Source organism: Xylocopa sonorina, chromosome 1 (assembly GCF_050948175.1).
Source record: "Xylocopa sonorina isolate GNS202 chromosome 1, iyXylSono1_principal, whole genome shotgun sequence".
Lineage (NCBI taxonomy): Eukaryota > Metazoa > Arthropoda > Insecta > Hymenoptera > Apidae > Xylocopa > Xylocopa sonorina.
This window is the reverse complement of record NC_135193.1, coordinates 1633970-1646583: the sequence shown is the minus strand read 5'-3', so window position 1 is coordinate 1646583 and position 12614 is coordinate 1633970. Positions and strand designations below refer to the sequence as shown.

Sequence of the window (12614 nt, the reverse complement as noted above, 5' to 3'; positions counted from 1 at the left end):
ATATAAAAAAAAATAGTCCTTTATCTGGGCCAAGTTTCCGCTGCTCGCAGCTCTCTGCTTCGGGTAACTTCCGTTTTACTGACAGTGCTCGATGCATTTAGAACGTTTTCTTCCGACGATCGTATAATTTTACGAACAGATCGATGGTGCACCGAGTTTATTAGGTATTCCTCGTGCACCACGTTTTAGTATTCGATCCTCGTATCGAGCCTATTCGATAAGTCTTCAGTGATTTGGAGGCTCGAAGATTTGAGGTAACGAAGAATGACGGAGGATCTATCTGCTGATGATTGATACTTTATTCTCGTTCACTGTCAATTATAGAGATTTTTTAAAGAGTGATGAAATTTGGGAGTTTAAATAATTAAAATTTACTGAACTCGGCTGTGAAAAAAGTTGCCTTCCACACTTGCCTTATCCTGTTATTTATCTTCATATTTGAATTTTAAATTAAACGACATTTCTCTGGAATAACATAGGGCACATCCGGGACGCACACTTTTATGAACCTCTCTGTTCCAAATCAACAACACAACCCGTAAAAATTGTAGAAAAGATGACCCAACTGAAACTCATCCCAAAATCGCATGGAAACACCCAGTGTCTACGAGATCCTCGGGTTTTCAAAAGATTGTCGGATACGTCGCCACGTCTACGGCCTATAAATCACCCGTCGAATTATAGGGCGCACGGAGTCACGCGAATCCGTCCGCGACGCCTCGAAATAGATCGATCCGGGTACGACGGAACGTCGCTAGTCCAATCACGATGGTACCGCGTAAGTCACGCTGTCAACGGGTCCCGTTAAGAGATCGATGCGGCTGGCAGCCGATCGGTCGTTTCCCGTTGGAAAAACTCGCGTCTCCAGAGGGTGGCAGGCACGTTCGGAAGTTTCGAACGGAATAGGAAATCGGCCGACGCCAGACACGGCGGAATTGTCGGTATTCGACACGGGGCCACGATCACAGGCGACCCACGATAAGTCTCCTTAATTAGAATCTTATCTGGGCACGCGCGCCAGACGCGGCGCCCGCCGGATGGTCCGGAAATGGTCCCTTCTCTCCCCTTCTCTTTGATGAAAAACGAGGGCTAGAGTTGGTGGCTGGCCGGTTTGATATGGGACTGTTTTTTTTTTTCCTTTTTTTTCGTTGCTGGGATTTATTTGTGGTATTAGTCGAAAGGTCCATGGGACGAATGTGTTTTGTAGGGCGCGTCGTAAATCGTGTTAAAATTATTGTCGCACAACCATCTGTTACAAATGATACGAGGTGTTCTGTTGTATAAATCGCTTTGTTTGAACTCTTCCTATTATTAAATAGAAATGTATAGATAAGAATGGTACGATTCAAGTGAAATTAATTGAAACTAATTCATATTTACACAGACAGATAAAAAATCAATGGAAGCTTGAAAAATAATGGAATCAATTCCGTCTTAATTAAAAGACACCGCACCCTTGACTTATCAGAACTTTCCAAGTGTACTGGTTCCGCAAATTAGTAAGAACAATTAGTTGAAAGAACTTCGAATTACTTCTCGCATGAAAATTGTCCATAATCGATGTACAGCGAGCGTGTACGTAAGTCACAAGTTCCGGCGGTAGCTGGAACGAGGGAAATATGTAGACCCGAAGGTAGACGTTCAATCTTCGGCGAGCAGCGACGCGTTCCAAGGCTTCGATGTAACGCGATCGTGTTCCTCAAACAAAATTTGCATAGCACGCCGCCCGGTGAAATTTCTGTTCTCCGGCGAACATTAATCTCTGGTACCGGCGGTCGCTGTTCAAAATTCTATTCCGCGCCGGTTCGTGTTTCACGAGCGTGCACTTAAAGTCGCAATGGCCCCGGTTCGAAAACTCTCGCCTAGATTTCGACGCGGCGATCGTTCGCGGCTGCCACATTCTTCCCCAAACAATATTTGCATACACCGCTTACGCAAAATTTCTATTTTCCCGGGCAAAGTAATCGGTTACTTTCACGCGAACACACTAGCGTGAAGAGTTTGTAATCTTAGCTCGATCGATCGGTTTTAAATACCCGTGTTCTCGTAGAAATTTTCAATTTTCCCGAAACCGGAGTTAGATTAATGGCACACCGCCATCGCGAATTTCGTATGGCTCTTGTGCACGAACTTTTTATCTCGCATCTTGAAACAGTTCTACCTTGTTTCGTTTCAAATTTTGTTGAAATATCTAAAGTTTTATTTAATTTTTACTGAATGACTTAATATCATTTTTCTCTAGAAAGGAAGCTTGTACACTAATTTTTATTCATTAACCGTATACGCTCTTCGAGATAACACTTCAATTTCTCGGGGCAGTGTGTTAATGTTAATTTTATGAAACTAGTACGGCTCCCTTGCACGAAGCCTTTATCTTGTATTCCTCGTTAAAGCCGCGTTCAGTTAGAATCTTGAAATATCGAACCAAACTGCGAGGTCTTAATATGGTTTGCTTCAAAATAGCTTTTGCGCTATTATTATAATTTCCATTTGTCGACTGCAAACGTTCTGTGACATAAACTAGAGAGACATTCGATATTTTATTCTTATATCTCTATCTTATATCTGGTATATTAATTTCAACGTAACGACTCGACATAAATTTTCATATATTCTAATTTTGCGACGGCTTTCATTTTTCGTAGCGTTAGGAGTTAATTCAGTACTATTTTATAGATTTTCTTACACTTCGTCTGCATTCTTTCAGACGCGCACTAAGTATTTCAATGAAACTTCCGTCTTTTAATCTTCATGTAAATATATCATGTATTTCACAACATTTCTCTATGCAGAATTCACGGCATTTCGTTCCTCAAGAGTATCAGTCTCTTCGTATGCAAATTCACAGCTTATGGTCCTAATCAAGCAATTCTAAATTCCGAGATCCAAAGTTAGATCCTTAACCTTCGGTCTAGAACAGTCTTGAATGAAACGGCTATTAAACGCGTCCTAATTTTAGATGAAAAAATTATGGCTTCTTTGACATTAAGATGAAAATGAGGACAAAAATAAAGTCGTCATGATATTCGAGTCTTGTCTTATTTGTCAAGAAGAGAATAGTACCAAAATGTGATTCATATTACAACAATGGAATAATATTACAATTCAATACTTAAAATAAATGTTTCAGAGATACAAATTAAATATATAAAGAACAAGAGTATCTTGAGTATAGTAATAAGGGAATGGAAAAATATCAATTTGAAACTCTTTCGTCCGCCACTAAGGCCTCTTCTTCAAAGTACTAACTTTCATCTGCTGGAAACGGACTTTTTACGACCAATGATAACACAGTGGCGGAATAGCCAAGTCTAATAAAGTGGGAAGCAGTAAGAAGCAAATAATGTCATCTGCTACGTACTTAGCATCAAGCAGGATTAAACAGCGGCCAAACTAATCCAAGAATATCCAGGCAAACTCTTTAACATTAAACGCTTTCAGAAAGCAAAAACCGTCATTTGAACGCGGCGACACGGTTTTCAACTTTATCTGGAATGGCCATTTTCCAAATCATGGCCATTTTAAACCACGATCACAGTGAAATTCCAAGGAAAACTTTCTAAAGGAGTATCTGGATATCAGGGTCCGTGAAGGGCCCTTTCACGCACTGCAATATCCTCGATTATATAATATAATATATACAATTCATACAGTGTGAAAACGTTCGCATAATTAACTTTATGTCTCGCGTGTACCCGAAAACGAGTCGATAATCGTCAGTCCAGGCGACAGGAGGCAACGAGCGCGAAATATACGAGGATCCTTCGACTAACTGTCGCGGAAATTTTCCGCGATGGCGAGTCGATCGTTTTCCGGGACAACCGACGAAATTTCCGGATATCGCCGCCGATATTTTCGACGCTTTTGTTCGTTCTCCCGATTCACCCAGCTCTATTCTTTTTTTGTATGTGGGTGTGTGTGCGCGCGCGCGTTTTCAGACTGGATGGATGGAGTGGAGGAAATAAAGTACGTCCTTCCGCTGGGAAAATATTTTTCCGGCATAAATTCGCGATTTCGAGGAAACAGAGGGCGGCGATTGAAGGTTGAAAGGAGTTGAAGGTGAAAGACGTGGAATTTGTCTTTTTGGATAGTGTTGGAGAAGAACGAAGAAATGCTTCTCGTCCGACCTAGTAAATTTAATTAAGAGATATTAATTAAGAAATATGCTTAAATTTCGTTGAACGTTATAATTTAATAATTATGTGTGTTAATTAGTCATGCATGTCATTAGTCCATGCATAGCATTAAATCATGCATGAATAATTCAGATTGACTATGAATAATTTAAAATAAAAATTCTTTTCAAGTGCAATTAATCAACATAACATACTTGTATTCATGTATTCGTCCAAATAATTGAGAATTTGTAAATAATTTCTTAGCGATCCATGCATTCGTTTAAAAATGTTATTCTCGCTAGAGAAACTTTTCAAATCTCCGTAGGGATAGTCCTATGGAAATCGGTTAGTATAATTCAGTTTCTTCCGAAATCTTCCAGACTGCGTGTTTCTACGAAGCCTATTTTAATTCTCTTGATTGAATGTACGACATTTCTCAACGAAATGTTATGAATCCCAAAGGATATTGATATCAAATGAAGATGGCCATCGATTTTGTTTAACTTACTATACCAACGACTCGTTTCATTGTACGGGACCTATTAACTGTTTCTTTCACGAGTAGAAGTTAACTTTGAGAAATTAGAACTGTGCTGCTAGTTTAATATAATTAAACAGTAATTAAACAGTAATGAAATGTGTTCCACTAGTTCGTGCATTACGCATATTTGAAATTTTGTGGCACATTGATCGATGATCAACACAATTCGACGCGCGATTAATCGAGGTTAATTCCTAGAAATTTTGTTTAAGAACGAAAGGTTCGTTAATTTATAAGAAGATATTTATTAAGCTATACAATTTTTACGCTTCGCGTAGTGAATCGCTAGACTGTCACGTGGACACGTTGATGGCTACGTCAGTTATGTATGACTGACGTAAACAAGTTCCTCGAGTGCCAAGTCAGGTATACGCATCTGGCATTCACCGTTTCTCTGCAATTCTCGTCAGTTTTGTACAAGTGACAACTGACGTAAATATGTATTGCTATTTGAAACTTTGTAGCACGGTACAGCAGCAAACAGACCTCCTTTCTCTTCCCGTTTCTTTCTATCAGTGAAACGCTGACTCGAATGGAACCTCTTTTTTGGCACGTCTTCTGGTCAACAGTCTTACATCTCTGGTAACTTGTACACTTGAGGGAGTTGTACGGTGTAAAATTCAACACTTTCCATGCTTCCTTCTATCCCCGTTCCATTCTGAAATCTCACAAGTATGTTTCGCAAGTATTCCCCCGAAGCGAACGGAAGAATTTCCAAGTCTCTTCAAGAGGAAGAAGAAGAAGAAGAAGAAGAGCCAACAACATGGGTCAGTGATTCACAACTCACAAGTCAAACTATGGAAATAAAAAATTCCAACCACCCCCGACTTAACGGTAGAATATTAAAACAAAAGAGGATACTGACACATGTTTAAATTTTTCACTTAGTGCGATCGATGATCCTCTGTTGGTTCGATACGCGAAACAATAATAACGCGACGCGCCGTGAAAGTTTCCTCGTCCACGTGACGCGTGCCCTCGAGGAAATCAGAAAAGTTTCCCAGACGGGACCAGACACCGTTTCCCCTTTATCCGCAAGTTTTCCACCGTCACCACATTTTTTTTTTCACCGGCGTTTCGCAGACCGCGTCCTCGAGCACGTTCGTCGAGCGTGCGCGCGTCTTACCCGCGTCGCAAGAAAATTATCCGCCTCTGTTAATTATAGACGCGCCTTGAGAGGCTGCGTGCGATTATCGAGAGAGCCCCCTATGGCGACGCAAAGCCTGACAGCGAGTTCTGCGGGCTCTGGAGTTCTATGGCTCCCCGTTCAGGATCCTTCGTAATATAACGTTGAAATTTGTTGCTATTAATGGGATATGGAATATTTTAGGTTTATTTCTTTTGAAACCCTTTAGCTTGTACTCTTTAATTTATGTCGCTAGTAGACTCGTCGGTAAAGCTACCTAGCGGATCAGAAAATGGATAGGGAATTATGCACTTTCGGGAAACCGTTGGTGTTATTGTCCCTCTAATGGCGAGTGTCGGAAGTCCGCCAGAATATTATTAATTAAATTTAATTAACAACTAAAAAAAATTTTAAGCATAATTCTCTACGGATTTTCCATCATCATTCGCGCTGTTCCATATCGTTGAAGAAGCAACCACGATACGCGAAACCTAAAAATACTCGGGCAAGATGCAAACGCGAAAACGAACAATCGTTAGAAAACCGGGAAAAGAAGGTACGACCATTTCGACGGTCCCCCGCAAACGGGTGCATTTATCCCACGTCAAAAGAGCCACCATTGGCCTTCTCGAGATGAATTGATGCGAAACGCGACGTTCTCGAACTGATCCGCAACGGCACAAAGCCGTATACACGGTTACTCGTTAACGATACGTGCGTTAAAGCGTAGTGGAAATGTACATATCGCGTAAAACGACTGACGAAACCCTCCGAGTTCCCTTTCACGTTTCCCAACGTCAAGAGCCACGGGAAAGGAAGATTTCAGAGATTCCGAAGACGATAATCTATGGACATTAAAGCCAATAATATTTAATATTCACTAAGACTTAATGCGACGACTCGTTCGAAGCGTTGCATATCTTGTTTAAAGACTTCATCACGCGTGGAACGGAGGAGTATTTTTACAGTCTCGTTCTATCCGCTAGCGTTCTTCTTCCTGTCTAGTGGATGAGCGGCACACATTTCCGGGTAGATGGCGAATTTGTCGCGGGGAATGGCTGGGGACCAGCTCGATGATGCTCCGGCGGCGGAAAGAGAATTTTTGAAACGCGATGGTGGAGTCTGCGAGACTCCCACGCAGGGAGGATTCAGAAGGTATTTTCTGTATAGCGTGCCCCGTTAATCTGACGAGCGCGTGGAAGTGGGTCAGACGTTTCTGTTTTGGATTACAGTCTGCTACTTTAGATACTTCATTCTGTATTCCGATGCAGCGAATAACACATTGATGGTAATTCGAAAGCAGCTAGGATTCGTAGGATTTCCGTAAAACAGTTAGTCGTGCAACAGAGAATAATTTCATTGATTTTCGTGAAATATAGTATTTGAAAATAGATAATATTCAATTGAAATCAATTGAAATCAATTCCCACGTGGAGGAAAGAAAGGAGCAGATTTCTAAATCCATGCTCGGTCGAACGTTCCCTTGTCATTGAAACTCGAGCAAACCACGGCCCCTTAAAAGTTTCCGGCCATTAAGAAATCATTACGAGAATCCGTTCTAATTATCGCGTAGCTAGGAACCCGCAGACTCGCTCGTAATTAATAGAGAAGCATCGCAGATTACCAACCGGGCCGGATCCGCTTTAATCCGCGTGAAACTGATAAGGAAACTCTTTTCGATTAATTACGCACCTTTTCGCGTTTTATCCGGGTCCCCAGTGACTTCTCCACGACCCGTCAAGACGTCTCTGCCCGCGGTTTTTACGTCTATTAATTACAACGCCGCTTTTGTTCCAACGGGAGTTTGTTGCGTGGAACAGGTCTTAATCACCTTCACGACGCCGGCTGCAAATAATTAACGCTCGGTCGCGGTTAGGTAAACTGCGCCCCTCGTTTCATCCTTTTTTTTGTTCCTCTTCTACCATCGGCAACTCTTTTGTCGCGATAATAGCTTACTTTTCCGCCGACCCCGCTAATCCAATTTGCCCCGCGGGGCAGACTTCGAACTGGCGCAACACGGGTGCGGCCGGTGCAATTTATGAACGTCAGAGTGAAATGTAAACGGGCGGGTGCGATGCTCACGGGACGGGACACGCGAGCCGAGAGGCTCGACCGTGAAACGTGTAACGAGACAGCGGAGTCTATACCTTCCGCCTCCTTTTTCTGTTCCGTTCTGACGGGTGTATGTAGTCGGTTCGAGGGGTTGTTTGGTTTTCGCGTACCGAGCGTCACGCTCGTGTCTTCGCGATGATAGGGGACCGAGGCGAACCAAGTCGGAAGGGTGGAAAATTATGTTTATCGTTAAATATGGAAAGGAGAATTTTCTCTCTTCAAAATTATTATATCATATCTCATTTTGATTTGTACAAAAGGTATACAATGCATATAATATATAAAAACATGTGACTTTTAAATAATTTTCAGTGCCAATGATGAGACCCGTGAATGACTATACTCTCGGCAATTTACTCGCAGATATAAGAAAGCACAGATTAATACAATTAGCGCCGCATTTTTTTTCACTTTTCTTACTTATCCTCGCAAACTATTCCCCGGTTCTGTGCCAAAGAATCCGAACTGGCCCCAATAGACCCTTCGTCGTTAGAGAATTAGTCCAACTATTTCCTACTGTCATTCTGTCTCCTATATATGGCTGGTCTGCTGTTCGTCTCTAGCTTTGATGTACAGAACTTAGTTTTTACATATTAAAATATAATTATGTAGAACTATTGACGATGGACGAGACGAAGGACGATACTCTTCCTTTTTTTGTTTTTTCTTGGGTTAAATAAATTTGCATAATTGAAATTGCATAATTATAATGATCAATTGAGAATTTGAAGAGCTTTCGGAGCGAAGAGGCTATGTTTCACATATGAAGTTCCGAGTAAATTGAGTTTAATGCTCGGAGTGCTTAGTACATAATACGTACATACATATACATGTTCGTCGTACGAGCAACGTGAATAGTTTAGTTTAGTACGCAGGGGTGACGCGAAACGTTTCAAATAAACAGTTTACCGTATGAAATACTCGGATTGAATGATATATTGCAGGATAACGAGCAAATGAATGAAATTCTTGATGACAAATACATTTTTATATACATGTGTCAATTCATAAAAAGGAATAAAAATTTGTTGCGATCGAATACTTCAATTATCCTTGCCAATGTTACCCCGCAATGGGGCAACCATCAGTTTACGACAATAATTCCGTCGTTCATAGCGAAGACTTTGCTTCGAACTGGTCAGTAATTAAAGGGTTAACAGCCAGGACTACCGCGAGATTATCCATTAATTTCACGAGTTCCTGCGCATACACTAATTTTCCTTGATTTACGGGCACGATCAATGTCCAGCTCGGTTGAAACGACTCGACGGCGCTCACGATTGAGACGACGCGTCGCGTCGCGTCGCGTCGCGTCGGCTGCTTGCTGCGGGTTATGCCAATTTCGAGGTACACACGACGGTTTGATATTGGAATGCCACTAATAAACCGTACGGACTGCGCACACGCGCTATAGAGGACGTGCTTCCGGCACTCTGGACCGGAATCACTGTATACATCTCAATGTGTGTTAATTTTTAATATATCCGCGGATTCGTCTGTTTATTAATAAATATAAAATTAATCAGCAATTATGTACTTAATATGTTATTAGTTAGTTACTAGTATTTAACATATCAGTAGCCTCTTGTATCGAAGGCACGAGCATTACTTCAACAAGAATTTCTATGTTGTGTACCGTTAAATATTGGTAATAGAAATATAGAATAGTTATAGTTACAATAATAAATGAATTGTAACTGGTGATTTGAAATTATTTTAATTGCCACAAATGATATCTTCTTCTTGCGAATTCAAGAACAAGAAAGAAAGCTTGTACGTGAGACTTCGTTACATGTGTTTTCAATTCATATTATTTTTATGGTATTCGTTTTATACGAATTATTTATTTTTAACTTTACTTTGTGATTTAATTCAGCAAAAAATAATTTCATTTAATAAATTTGATTATATCGTGATAATTCGGTTCTACGATTTCCAGAATTTCATAATTTATTAATCATTACCATTATAGTATAATTATGTTACTATTCATAAGTCATCGATTATTATTGCTATTCGTGGAAATGTATAATCAACCATTATCATTACGTTTTATTCATTTATAACAACCAGATGTCCTATAATTATGGATTTTCCCATATCGTATACACATTATCCTGCAAGTAACGTTAAATGGAAAAAATTGACAGATATTACATTTTTATTTAAAATTACGTAAAACGGTAACATGTTCGAATATTTCATTTTCTCAACTGAATAAAATTGCGCACCCTCTTTATGCTTCAAGCTTGCCTCCAGTGTACGAATCGAGGCACAGCTACCAATCGAAATGCAACTACGCATTGAATTAATATTACAAAAGACGGTAAGCTCTGCAGCCGATAATCCATCCCTTCACCGTAATCGCTCATATGAACATTAATCAGTCCCAGGGTCCAACATTTTCTCGTTACGGAGCAACTACGCTTTCAGGGGATGCACGAGTGATCGAAGGCGGGATTACGCAACGGAATTAGCATGTCGCCGCGAACGCCGAGTAAATCACGAACCAGCGTTGCGCATGAATAGAAAATGACGCTTCCGTCGGGGTCTAAAGTAACCGGGAAATATTGTGCAAGCGCCGTGGCGCTATTAGTCTCTGATCGTCGTTGCTAAAACTGGCTTAATAACTCGAGGGACGCGCAACTGGCCATTTTCTTTTCTCCCCCTTCTTTCAGTTGACTTCGATTTGACTCTGTATTTATATTTAATTCGTTCTACGGTTGCACTTAAACTAATTTATGTTGCTCTTTTCAGTACAGCTTTATCTTCTCTTCCCTATGGAAGAAAAATCGGAAATGGGTAGAAATAGGGCGGTGTATACATAGGGAATGGAAGCGTATCGAACAGAGACACAGGATACGGACTTTGTCTGCAGGAAGAAAAGAGGAAAAAAACGAATATAATAATCCTTTGAAATCCATAGCAACTATTTTAAACTGTATTTTGTTTATTAATTAAAATGTTGTACTACATTTTATAAATTATGTAAAAAGGCGTAACGTATTAAAAAATAGAGGAATATATCGTTTAAAAAAGATGTTGTTGAATACTTAAATCGGGGAAAAAGTAAAAAGATTGAATTTATTTCGGTTTTTTAGTAAGGCATTCAATCATTTGTGTTCTAGCGAGCAAAAGCATGTTAGAAATGCTGGAAATCTCCCGGGCTATGAAGAAACGTGGAAAACTAAGTGCGCGTTGGTTTTGAGCTTAAAATACCCAGAGCTTTAGAGGGTGTCTGGTGCTACGTTGATTAACCTGGAAAAATTTGGAGTACGCCAAGTTGAATAAATACGTCTTGAGACTAACGCTGCATAATTCTCGCGTAATTGCGAAGGCTCGCAGCGGCAGTGTGCAACAAGATAAATTCTTAAATGCGGTTTGCAGGCCCGCTGACCATTATTACGTTCTCACACGAACGCTGATAAGACAAAATGAAATTCCTCACATCTCTTGGCCCATCTGAATTCCGCACCTCCTATTTTTCTTGTCTGTCATCGTTCTTTCTCTCTTCGACGTTACACGTACTCGTGACGCTTTCAACGTTACCTCGTCCATTCTGTTTGTCGAATTGGAAATGATCTTTCGCACGATTTTAAATTACGATCTGATCACAGATAAATGATAAAAGGTGAGGCGCGTGTAATATTAGATAATAAAGTACATTGTTGATTCGATTTGAACGAGACACTATGCGAATGAAATTCACGCTCTACGTAACTTTAACAGAGCAATTATTTATTTCATTAATGTATAAAATGGAAAAGGTACAACAATGCACAATGTATTGAATTTTTAATTTAATTTAAATTAAACAGCAAATGAAAAACACTTTTTACATCAGGTCTAATTTAATTATCAGCGCGTATGGTGAATGAAAAAATACGTATAAAAATACCAAACGAATTGAATCTTCGATTAATTTGGAATTTAAATGGAACACCGTTCGAATAAAATTAAATTTTATTTGATCTCAATGGCAATTTGATTATCAGTACGTAAAAGTGGAAAAACATAATAGCTCCAAGTGAATTAGATTCTCGATTTGATTTAAATTAGAGACTGTATATTTTTGCACATCTTCAGCAGCTATGCTTCTGTTTGTTAGAAAGTTTCTTAAAAATGTTCAAATTAAAAAAAAGTTCTAAACTAGAACTAAAAATTGAAAATTGATCCAAACTATCGTTGGAAACAATCCTCCGGTTCGGCCAAAACGGCTCGAGTAGTATTATATAATACTTGCATCAGACGCGTATCGCGTACCAGGCGCATCGGTTTCCTCCCCTAATCCAGTCATTCGGCATCATTATTCCACGCATCCGAGTTCTCGACAGTAGCTCCGTGATACACGTTTCAGAATCGTCGAGTTCCTCCGGCTGCAGCGAGCCGAAATTAGTATCGGATTACCATCCGTGGCGCGATCCGCAAAATACACTATCCCTTCGGTTTCCGGCCGGTCGCACCCTCTGTCTACACGCGCGGTCGCGCCATCGTTCCCCGTGGCGATAAGGTAACGGCGCGTTACGACGTGTAAACACAGAACGACAACGCCGCGTCGTGGAAATGAGCGAAATAATCCACGTCGGCTTAGGTCGCGCTAAGATTTCGCGAGCCCACCGTCCTGGCAGCCCTCGTCAATTTCAGCGGGCGTCCGCCTAAATTACCCTGTTCCGCCACCTTCTTTATTCCACCGTATATTCCTCACCCGAATTCGTTA

General features: G+C 40.5%; 2 protein-coding genes across 2 annotated transcripts in view; both read right to left on the bottom strand.

Annotated features, from left to right (window-relative positions):
* Window positions 1–12614, bottom strand: part of LOC143431774 (large ribosomal subunit protein eL32-like) — a 310021-nt gene that overhangs the window by 194642 nt on the left and 102765 nt on the right. The gene's annotated exons all lie outside the window — the stretch shown is intronic.
* The window catches only part of Con (leucine rich repeat protein connectin), a 126092-nt gene that overhangs the window by 108257 nt on the left and 5221 nt on the right, over window positions 1–12614 (bottom strand). The gene's annotated exons all lie outside the window — the stretch shown is intronic.